The following is a 12,887-nucleotide window of genomic DNA, read 5'->3' as shown; positions in this document are numbered from 1 at the left end:
GTAGCCAGATGAACGATTCTACCTCAAAAAGGAATATGTACATTACCATTATTTGCATTATTTGCATTATTAGTTTAAAGTTTAGTAAGTGACTAAATTATACAAATAACACCCAGCAACGAATTTCCAAAATCTAAATGGTTCATCATATTTCGTCAGTCTAGGTGTCTTTAGAAAGCTATTAGTGTAAAGCTGAATTGGTATGAATTACAGGCATGTAACTTGAATAGTACATGAGTTATTGGAGGTCAAAGTGGCTGATTACTACTAATCGCATCAGGCCATAAGTACTTCACAGTGACACGAAAAAACGGTAGCAGCATGCTTATAAATATATTTATTCATCTATGTCTTTGTTTATATCCGATATATCTATTGATTCTATTCATGAAGAAATTGGTTAAATATTTACTGTGTTTTAGAAATCACAGACATTAGGCTACTGGCCTACCTTTTATTCTATTCCTTTGATATATTTTTATTTAATTTGTTTATTCATCTAATAATGTGTGTTAGTGCGTGATTATGGTCCAGCCATAAGAATATTTATTTAATTTCAAGTTATTTAAATATAAATCCAGTATTTATCATGTGTTTCAAAATGTTTGGGAGTGTGCGTTGGCTTGGAGACATGACAGGAGCGCTATCGCCAATCACAGCGCTCGTTACTAAAGGAGGCGACTACCAAAGTGAATGGAGGTAAGTTCTGGGCAGTGTGGTATGAGGTATGGCACAGCATAGAGGGAGTAAGGCAAAAGACATGGAGGGTGTGGGACAGGACGCGATGGACACACAGTCGTGGAAGAGGGACTTGGATAGTGTGGAGCGGTTTGCGCGTGGCTGTGGCGGATAGAAATATTTCGTGGTGCTGATTTGTGTACTAGTGAGATTTCCGTGGCTTCTACAGTGAAGATGTAGTGTGCGTTTAGAAGTGAATATCTCACGAGCTATGTTGTTGTTCATAACTAATTATGTGTAGTAGGAATCTATTGTTTCCCTGTTATTCAACTTATATTTTATTGAATTGCTGGACCATCGACATCAATAAGTGTTTTGCAGAAATATACCACATTGTCAAAAGTACTTCTACTATCGTACTCATCATTTAAAGTCATTAAGATAGTACCTGCAGATTTTATTTAATTGCAATCTTTCATTTATAAATTTCTACGTTACATTCGCAATTGCCAGGTGATGGGAATCTTTGACCATTCGATCCATGTGTATACGAGGGCTATCCACAAAGTACATTACGTTTTCGTTTGTGTCCGTTAGGGGCGGGGCTAGCGCGGCCATCTTGATGTCATGGCATTCCGCCACTCAGTCGGCATCCTGCCGTGCTGGTGAGAGGTTCGTGCTGTGCTCCGTTGAGTTACTGTGACAGTTTGAAATGTCAGCGTTAATTGAAAATGCCGCAAAGTGTGAAGTGCGTGCTGTAATAAGGTTTCTGCAAAAAACTGTACACCGATAGAAATCTATCGGCAGCTTTGTGAAGTGTATGGGGACAACATAATCACTGAAGGTGGAGTGCGTCAATGGGTCATAAAATTTAAAAATGGCCGAACTAACGTTCACGACGAAGAGCGAAGTGGAAGACCCAGCATAGTGACTGCCGAACTTGTCGAAAAAGTCGACGCCGCAGTCCGTGAAAACCGTAATTTCACAATAACGGAACTCTCTATGAGTTTTCCACAAATTTCGCGAAGTTTGTTGCACGAAATCATTACCGAAAAGCTTGGTTACCACAAGTTTTGTGCAAGATGGATACCAAAAATCTTGACAGAGATTCACAAAAATAAGCGAATGGCTGCAGCATTAACGTTTTGTACGCTTACGAGAAAGATGGCGAGTCATTACTCGATCGCATCGTTAATGGTGACGAAACATGGGTTAAGCATGTGAACAGCGAGACAAAATTGCAGTCAATGCAGTGGGGGCACACAAATTCCCCCCCAAAACCCAAGAAATGCATGCAGACAATGTCGGCAAGGAAGGTCATGGCGACTGTCTTTTGGGACAAAAAAGGTGTGATTTTTGTGGATTTACGGGAAAGAGGCACTACAATAAACTCTCAAAGGTATTGCCAAACTCTGCACAACCTCAGAAGAGCAATACAAAAGAAGCGCAGGGGAAAGTCGGGCTCAAAAATCTTGCTGATTCATGACAACGCCCGGGCACACACGGCAAATGCCACTCGTGAAGTTCTCGAATCTTTTAAGGGGAGTTGTTTCCCCATCCGCCGTACAGTCCCGACCTGGCACCGAGTGACTTCCACTTATTCCCAGCAATGAAGAAGTGGTTGGCTATGCAGCATTTTGATGACGACGCACAGCTTCAAGAAGAGGTAACCACGTGGTTGAAGGCGCAGGCGGCCGAGTTTTACGACGAAAGAATTTCCAAGCTCTTCCATCGCTACGATAAGTGCCTTAATTTAAATGGCCACTATGTAGAAAAGTAGTATTTAGGTGTGGCTTTCATCTGTATATAATAAAAAAATTCCAATACTTTATTTATTTTTAGTTCCAAAATGTAATGAACTTTGTGGATAGCCCTCGTATTAATATTGTAAACTGAGGTCTCAGCAGTATTTGGCTTGTAGTGCAGCAACTACGTATCCCAGCCCCTAGACAACGAAACCCGCCAAAACTTTTAAAATTTCAACTCTCAGTCTGAGGGTACATGGTTGAGGGCCACCTCACCAACATCATTTCACATATTATATTTGAAATCCCGTATACCACACAGCAGTATTTATGAGTATACACAGACTTTGACTGCCACCATTTTTTCCACAGCTGTTTCAGCCGTCCCTTCTTCCTCGAGTCCCCAGAAATTGCTGAGGCCATAAAAGACCGCCGCCGTGCTTCAAGCTGCACCCTTCTACTGCTTTCCTGGAATTTAAACGATTCCGCGCCCAGTCCCATTACCTAATCAAATTTCAGAAATGGATTTGCTGGGAACGATATGTGGCTGCCATAGGACTGCACACCCCCTCTTCACAAATTTGGGCGAAACTCAGGTGAATTTTTGGCCATCGTCCTCCCACTGGCGCTGCAGGAATTTCTGTGCGTGGTGTTGTCCTTACCCATCCGGACATTGTTGCAGAGCATTTCGCTCAACATTTTGCCCAAGCTTCTTCATCGTCTCAGTATCTTCCCACATTCTTCCTCGTGAAAGAGCGCTCGGAACTGCTGCCTTTGTCTTTCGTTTCTTGCTGCTTGGAGCTTTATAATTCTCCATTTAGCGAGTAGGAATTCGCCAGCGCCCTCGTCCTTTGTCCCGACACGGCTCCTGGACCAGATCGGATACATAACCAAACACTCCAACAGTTATCGGTGGCTGGCCACTATTGTATACTGCCCCTTTTCAACTGTCTGTGGAGTGAGGGGGTATTTCCTACCCAGTGGCAGGAAAGCATTGTTATTCTGGTGTTGAAGCCTGGGAATGAACCTCTTCAGTTGGATAGCTACCGTCCAATTAGCCTTACCAACACTCTCTGCAAGTTCCTTGAATGCCTGATGAGTCGGCAGCTGGTTTGGATCCTTGAATCACGCGACCTTTCATCATCAACTCAAGGTGGTTTTTGCTGTGACCACTCTATGGTGGATAACTTGACCCACCTGGAGTCTGCTATTCTGTCGGCTTTTGCCCACCAACAATACCTCATTGCAGTCTTCTTTGACCTGCATAAAGCCTACTACAGCACCTGGCGCCACCACATCCTCACCATACTTCACAAATGGGGCCTTCGTGGCCCTCTGCCCGTTTCGTTCTTGTCGCTTTTTCTGGGTCCAAGTTGGCTCCTCCTACAGCACTTCCCATCGGTAAGAAAATGGGGTTCCACAGGGTTCCGTGCTGAGCGTCCCTCTCTTTCTAGTAGCCATTAATGGACTGGTGGCGGCAGCTGGGGTCCCTCTCTTTGCATGCTGACGATTTTTTTATCTAAATTGATTCCTCTGTCATGGGCGCTTCAGAACGCCGTCTACAGGGGACAATCTACCAGGCGCAATCTTGGGCTCTCTCCCATGGTCTTCAGTTTTCAGTGGCCAAGTCGTGTATCATCCATTTCTGCCGTCACCCTACGGTCCATCCCCATCTTTACCTGTTCCTCGATGGCCAATCCCTCGAGATGGTGGACATCCTATCGCTTCTTGGGTCTGGTCTTCGATGTTCAGTTGACATGGCTCCCTCATCTTCGCCAGCTGTAGAAGATATGGTGGTTACATCTCAATGTTCTTAGATGTCTGTGCAGTACCACCTGGGATGCAGATCGCTCTGTTCTACCGAAATTGTACAAAGTGCTGATCCAGTCTCGTTTAGACTACATGACTTCTGTCTATGGTTCGGCGTCACCTTCGACATTGCAGATACTAGACCCCATCCACCATTGTGGGGTACAACCTGCGACTGGTGCCTTCCAGAGTAGCCCCATGATTAGCCTTCTTGGTTCGTCTCTTGGCCACAGCTCTATCTTAATCTCTCCAACAATTCAAAGGATTCTGTCCCTCTGGAGGCCCTTCACCACCAATTCTAATGTCTCCTCGGTACATTCCAGGGTTCAGAAGTGATTTATACTGATGGCTCCATGGTTGCTGGTCACACTTGTTATGCTTACACCTAAGCAAGATGCATGGAACTTCATTCCCTGCCAGATGACTGTAGTGTTTTTACTGCAGAATTTGTGCCCTCTTGTGCACACTGGAACATGTCTGCTTCTGCTCAGGACTGTCCTTCACTATCTGTAGTGACTCCTTGATCAGTTTGCAAGCTATCAGCCAGTCCTTCCCTCAGTGTGGATGCTCAGTGGTTTTCATTTGGATCCCACGCCCTGTTGGGATCCCTGGCAATGAACTTGCCAATCGACTGGCTAAACTGGCTACTAACAGGCCATCTCTTGTTATAGGCATTCCGGAAATAGACCTTCGCTCGGCATTATGTCGTCAGGTTTTGGGAATTTGGAATGCAGAATGGCACACTCTTTCTTCGCTGAATAAGCTCAGGGCGATAAAGGATTCTACAACTATGTGGAGGTCCTCCCTATGGGCCTCCTGTAAGGCCTCTGTCGTACTTTGCCAGCTCCGCATCGGCCGTACTTGGCTGACTCACAGTTATCTCCTCTGTCGTGAGGACCCCCCCCCCCCCCACCCGCTATCATTGTGGATCAATGTTGACTGTGGTTCACCTCTAACTGGACTGTGCCAACTTAACCACCCTGTGATAAACTCTTAGATTTCCTGATTTGCTACCCCTGGTGTTAGCTGACAATGCCTCTGTGGCTGATCTCGTTTTAAGGTTTTTTCATGATGGGGGTTTTTATCGCTTTATTTAAGGGTGGGACCTTCAACCTTATCGGTGGACAGAGGGGATGGCAGGCTGTCTTGCTCCCGCCTTCGCCCCAATTGGACTGACTTCAACTGGGCTTGGTGGTTCACCCCCCACCCTCTGACTTCTCACTCCTTTCCTTATAGGTTTTATTTTATCTTCAGTGTCTATCTTGTCTACCTGTGGTTCTTCCTTCATGCTCCTGTTATTCATCACTTTCTTTCCCTCCTCTCTTCTTCTATCTTCTTCCTTCCTTCTCTGTCAATCGTTTGTAATTTTATGGTAATTATAGTTCCCTCTTATAGTGTGAGGTTTTATTGGTTTTAGTTATTCCAAGGTCAGAGGGACAGATGACCTTGTATTTTGGCCCCTTCTCCAATCCAACCAACCAAGGAGACCTGGGTTCGAATTGTGGCTTTGGAACAAACTTTCATTCGTCATTTCAGTCTGCCTATATACATCATAGATATTTGAGACTTGAAAATGTCTCTGGAATCATATAGTTTCATTTGGTGAATGGCTTATAGTCGATGAAAATTATGAAGTCCCTCCCTTACAGTAAATATTTAAACATTTTTAATCGAAAGGTATATTCCGAACAGTTCTAGGTGGTAGATATTGTAAACCTTCTGCGAATGACTCAGTTTCTGTCAAAAGAATGCAGCTAATTTCCAGTTTTCCTTTTCTAGTTGTTGCAATACAGAACCAATAACAACATCTGATGCATCTGTGCATAGCAATATGTGTAACTCCGAGTTCGGAAAAGCCAATAATGCAACATTTTTCAATATCATGTTTACATTTCTCTGATTTTTCCTCAGTTCCTCAATGCACTGAATTTGTATGTTATCATTCCTTTTTGATCCATTAAGGTAGTCATGCAGTAAAGTTTGAGTTTATGCTGCATCTTTAAGATACTGATGATAGTAGTTGAAAATACCAAGAAACTTATAGGGCTCATGAAGTCTGTCAGGTAACTTGTACTCCAAAATTGCTTGCACTTTCTCGGTATCTGACATGGCCTTCTGCTGTTACACAGTAACCCAGGAATTCTGTTTCATTTACTCCCAATGTTGAGTTTGAGAAGTTGATTCCAAGTCTGTAATTACACAATCACTCTAGGATTAGTTTGTGGTGTGCTCAGTGTTCTTCATTACTGGACGAGGCATTTAAAATGTCGTCAGGATAAGGAAACACAAAATCCAATCCAAACAGAACCTTATTAATGACTCGCTGGAATATTGAAAGTGTATTCTGCAGGTCAAAACCCATTACATTAAATTCATACAGTCCAAATGGGGTGATTATACCTGGCTTATTCTCACCTTTTTCAGCAATGGGTATTTGATAATAGGTCTTACACAGGTCAGTTTTAGAAAATACGTTTTTGTCTTGCAGAATACAGCAGAAATCTTCTATTAGAGTTACAGGATAATGGTGAGGAACTGTTCTTTCATTTCACTATCTGTAATTTCCACACAGAAATTTGAAGATGACTAGCTCATAGTGATTTAGGTGGCATAATAATGTCATTGTCTAATGTGAATTCTGATTCTTGTTTGGCCACTCCCTTGTGCTGTGGGTCTAAGTGTCTTGTCGTAGAAAACAGGTGTGGCTTCTGTGGTAACATAGCATTTGACATCAGGTTAAATTTTGGCCAGTGCCAAATTAGGTTTAGCTATATCTTGATACTACAGCAATAGGTCTGAAAATTTTGTGTTTTTGACTCATGGTACTTACAACATTTTTCTCTAAGACTGACATAACTTTGCCATCAGAACTGAGCTTGGTTAATCTCTTATTATGGACATCTACTAATAATTCCACTTTATTCAAACGATCTGCTCCCATTATAGCTTTACTGATTTTTGCAACAATACATGGCCACTGAAGCTGACATTGCAGTCCTAGATCGATGTTATGATGCTCAATTCTGAATGTAGGAATTCTGGTACCATTATCAGCATACAATATATGTGGTGATTTTACACTAACCTTTGAGTTAGATGGAATTACAGAAACATCAGCCCCCTGTCAACTAAAAATTGCAGTCCTGTTTTTTATCAATTACAAGTAGAAGGGTTTTGAATCAGTTGCCTTGGGCAGCAGAACTTTCCGCTAATTCAGCTGCTAGGTCGCGTTTCTCTGGAGAAACTTCTTGGAGGAGTGGATTTTTCACGTTTACAGTGCCGTCCAAAGCAAAAGTCGTAATAACAGTGCTTACTCTTGTATTTGTTTCAAGACTTTCTGTGGCTATTATTCCATGGGTGGTCGAAGCTTGTATGACGAGAACTATCTTGATAACAAGTTGACAGTGCAGCAATTTCTTGCTCTAGCCACAGAGTTCGTGTTATTACGTAACTCACTGTTACTAGACCATCTTTTGTAACAATTCTGCAAATGCTGAATGGTGCCTCTATGTGATAGAACCAAATTTCGGGTTTTAAGGATAAATAGGTTCTAAATATATCTTATAAATACTTTTGATATGTTTGTATACATATACCATAGTTAACACATAAACGTTGATGTTCTGAAATGTTTGGACTAAACATTTCCCACTGCTTCGATTCTTAGTAGTTTACTAAACAAACATTGTCAAGAACATCAATTATGGATATTGCTTTGGCCATTGATAAACTGTATCAATACTAGTTTCTTAATTCTGATACTGCTATCCAATTGTTTGTATCATGAATGGTGTCTCATTACCTTAAGTGTCCTCACACATTAAGTATTTATTGCACAATAATATTGTGTTAAAATACTGTGCAAAAATGTGAACTCAGAAGTGGCACAATATTACTGCGCAATATTTATGCCTAGAGCACATCAGTTAGAACTTTGTCTTTGTAGCGAACATATTAGCAATTACATGCATTATGACTGTAATTGCTACATGCTACAAAAAGAAAAACAACAGGAAGCAGTGAGAATAGAATGGTGGCTTGGAAAGCATTCCACACAATGCCATACTAACATGCTAAAAGAAACTTGTGGTAGAGCCAGATAACTGTCAGAATTTCTTAAAGATGAACGAGGCATCTTTCAACAAACTGAACATTGTTACACTTCAAATAAACAGAAAGGATACTATTCATATACTCGTCAGAGTTCACTTTCCACAGTGCTGGAAGAGAGTAATATATATGATTGTAAAGGATAGATAGGTAGTGCTATCACGTATTTCTGCAATAAATATTTCAAGCTTCTGAAATGCACAAATAAGCAGTTGCAGCGTTATTTCCCTGCACTTAAACAGTTTTGTTGAATGTTTCTGTATCTAATTACTGAACAAGTATGAATATGTAATCAAGTTACCCACCTGAATATGCTTCAATGGCATGATTCCTTTCATCTCTTTTTTTCCTGATGTATTCATATGGTATAACTGCATGAGTTGTTTGCACCTCCAAAAATCACTAAATCTTGGCAGGAACTGCGGTTTATTGCGTAATATCACCCTTACATGGAAGAATATGTTGCACAAAATATTGAGTGAGTGTCTATATTTTTGAAGCTCTGCAGTCTCCTTCAGTATATTGCACAGATCCTCAATAGCACTCTCAAATGGTAAATATTATTGCGGGATTCTCAATATTGCCCCTTTTTACTTTAACTGTTGGCCATATAACTTAGCAAAGTGATGTACGTACTTCCTTCTGATGTAAACACACTATTTGATAGTGATGTCACCAGACGTTTTGTTCTGTTTCGTGGAACTCTAGAGTAAATTGGCCTTCATGCATGACAGAAAAGAATGTTAAAATATTTTACAATGTATTTCTAATGGTAGCTTTCATACAGGCCACCAATGTAACAGAATAGAATGGAATGGTATGATAAGATCAAGGTTTCTTGGGAAGAAAGTTTTGATGTTATTGCTGGTCATGGAAATGGTGCTGTTATCTGCTAACATTGGAAGTTAATCAGTTTTCTGTGCACTAATTCATCTTGTGCTAACGGATTTTATGCTTTTGTATGTTCTTAGTCTTTATTTTATTATTCCGTTTTGTTTTCTCGATAAAGTACAAGTGTTCCACAGAGACTTTGATTTTTGCTCCCTGGAATATTCTGCTATAGACCAAATATCTGAAAAAAAGACTTATCTTTTACAAAAACTTGGCAGAAAGAGCCTTCACAGCGTATAAATGAGAACATCAGTGACAAAGCAATTTTCTTTTAATAATCTTTTTTAAAGTGGAAAAATCAGCTCTGTTGAAAGAGGAAAATACAATTGTTTTTTACATTATTTGTTACTTAGAAAAATAAAACACTATGGAAAGGAAATAGGATCTTTACATTGCCTTACCATTATTGTCTGAGGTGTTTGTATGCATATATTTTCGCTAGCAAATAAATTTTAACACATTGAAATTTTGATTCACTTCTTAGCAATTTACTATATTAAAACTATCAAAAAAAAGTTTTATTTGGCCATTAATAAACTTTATCATTTATAATTCCTTAAATGTTATATTAGTTTCTTTTTTGTAGCTCTGACAGTATCTCATAACCTCACTTTCACTGTTAGGTAGTGGGCTACACAAATTAATATTTGGTTCACATTCCATCTACTGTGAACACTCCTCCATCTGATAGTGACAGTGCCTGATGTTTTGTTGACATCTAGAGTGAATCGGCTTTAATAATGGCATGACAGTCCAGAGCAGCAGCTAGATCAGTAGTGGAAGTTAAGTGGACTTTAATTAAGCAAATGTATGTATATACTTATTTATCATTGGGAAATGTGACTAGATAGGATTTTTTATTTATTATTCACATTATATTATTTCATTTATATAATTTTTATTTATTATATTATACCACTTATTTATCTTACAAGGAGGACACAGCATTCTACTGTATATTGGATGGAGAATTGTAAGCAGAAGTAGCTGTAACTTCAGGTATGTTCCAAGAAAGTGCCTTGGGACAATTGTTATTTATGTTGGATAGCATATTACTGGCCTGGCAGAGAACACTGAAAGATGTTTCTGTTAACTGTAATGATATAGGACCTATTGTCTAAAAAAACTGCATAAAAGTTCAGCCAGATCCTCACTAGACTTCAAAGTGATGCAGAGAATGGTAACTTACTTTAAAGGGGGTATAGCATCAAACTGGCTTTCTGGGAGCAGGAGAAGCACTACAGGACATTTTGGTCTCCACTGTCAGAACTTGTCGAAACAAATTCACAAAACATTTCAGCATGACCAGGAAGGATTCAGGACTCACACTCATAGTAATGGAAGTTCTACAACTTAATAAAAAATTTTTTTTTCACATAAAAAACTCTTCATTTTTTCATGAACTTATGGATGCACCTATTGCTGTAGGTACACTTTTCTTCATGAGTGAGAGAGATTCTTCAATGAATACTGCATAGTGTACAAAGAATACTTGCACGTGTCTCAAACTCTAGAATTTATGTAACTGATGAAAAAATGAATGAGCACTTAAATTTTGAATTTTGTATTTAGAAAAGTCTCAAAATTTGTTGTTAACTATCTCAATTTCTACCACATTTTTAATAGATTTCGAAAATTTTGGAGTTTTGCATTAAGGGGGATGAATTTTAAAAGCACTCCAAGTGTTTTATGTACCTATGTACACAAATTTCTGTTTTGCATAAAATGCCTGTTAAAGTTTCTGCTTTTATTTGGCACTATTTTAGAACTGTTCAGCACCCTAAGAAGGTTCTTTTTCACTTCCTTTTCCTTCCTTTTTACATTCCTATGGTGCACTCTTCTTGATTTTGCCACCTCCAAAAATGATTTACCTGTTTTCACTACATGCTCTCTGTCCATCGCATAGAAAGCTTTCACACAGTCCATCCCAGGCTTAACTCTATTTTCTTTTAAACATATTTCCTGCTTTTTACACCATCATTAAAACATGAAACTACATCATAAACGCCAAGTACATTTCTTTCCACAAATATGGTTTTTGGCAATCTTTCCCAATATGCATTGGTTAAAACTCTCATTTGTGTTTTGGGTACTGCCATGAAGACATTTCTTCAATAAATTGTCATTTGAAAGATCCCTACCGGCTGAAGTGGCCGTGCGGTTCTAGGCGCTGCAGTCTGGAACCGCGAGACCGCTACGGTCGCAAGTTCGAATCCTGCCTCGGGCATGGATGTGTGTGATATCCTTAGGTTAGTTAGGTTTAACTAGTTCTAAGTTCTAGGGGACTAATGACCTCAGAACTTGAGTCCCATAGTGCTCAGAGCCATTTGAACCATTTGAAAGATCCCTGAACATAGGTTTAATGGCTTCCATTACAGTAGTTGGCAGAGAATTCCTGGAATGATACTCCTTACCATCAGCGATTGACCTTTGGTAACCACATCATGATTCACTTCCCATTGGGCACAAATTGTGGATAGGGTTATTGTGTGTGGACATTTTGTAGAAGTGCTTGCTTCATGTTTTTCAAGTTCCTCTATTCCTTCACGTTACGAAGGCTTAATATTTCTGTAGCTTGTCAATATCTGCATCAGTCAGTTGTGCTCTCCCTTTCATTCCCTTCCTATGTGATAATTGTTTTCCTGACAAATCTTACTTCAGCTTCCCATGTCTAGTGCCAAGTCTTTTCTGTACATGCCCCACACATTCTAACTTCTGCACAGCAACATTAGTTACATACGGACCACATTTTTGAACCTCAAGGAGAGCTTTACTGCCGCCATCACTGAGGTACTTTACATATCTCTGGGCGTGGGAGGAAACTGATCTGGTAAACAAGCTGACAACTCTCTGCACTTCTATAGCTTCACTTGAACCTTTGTACTTCATACTACATTTACTTCATATTACATTTATGGTCTGGAATCCCTTTCACTCAATTATGGCAGAATTAGCCCAAAATTTCAACATATAGTACTTTGCCACTGTCGACAGATGTTCCTGTAAGAAATCCATTCAATGAAGTGTGTCCTCTTGTTTGCAAGGTATCTTCAAAAGTGGTCAGTTTTGGCAACAGATTCTTCAGCAGCACTTTTCATTGATCGTTCTGCAACTTCTTTTACTCCATTAACCAGTAAGCCATAATATGTAACTTTTTTCCTGGAGGAAGTGGAAGATTCATCGCAGCAGAAAACGTTCTTGCTGCTTTTTGTCCCCTACCAATACAGCACATTCAGTATATTCGCCTCACATGCACATCATATCCTTTCCTCATGTTTGTAGATGTCAGGCAGGGCGCACCAAGGCTACATTCACCGCGGGGTACAGATGAGTATGTAGCAATGTCTTTCCAGACATTCTCACCTTCCACCACAGAAATACGTTGCATACCAAAGCAAAGCTTGCACTTAATATTGTTCAATATTAACTGTCACACTGTATTAATATCAACAATAACATGGCATGAACCCTCGGATTCAGACCCTCCGTTTTCATTAGCGCTAAAAATAAGTTTATTTCTTGAAGTAGTAGGCAGTGGTTCGTTTATCAACACTGAAAGGTTGCAGTCTTCTGCCACTGGTCTAACATTCATCGAATCATACTTTACTGTGTATCTGTTGCTCTGGTGACGTTGTTTACAGTTGGAGCAACAAA

Source organism: Schistocerca americana, chromosome 1 (assembly GCF_021461395.2).
Source record: "Schistocerca americana isolate TAMUIC-IGC-003095 chromosome 1, iqSchAmer2.1, whole genome shotgun sequence".
In the NCBI taxonomy this organism is placed as follows: Eukaryota; Metazoa; Arthropoda; class Insecta; order Orthoptera; family Acrididae; genus Schistocerca; species Schistocerca americana.
The sequence above is the reverse complement of the archived record's forward strand: the minus strand, read 5'-3'. Positions refer to the sequence as shown.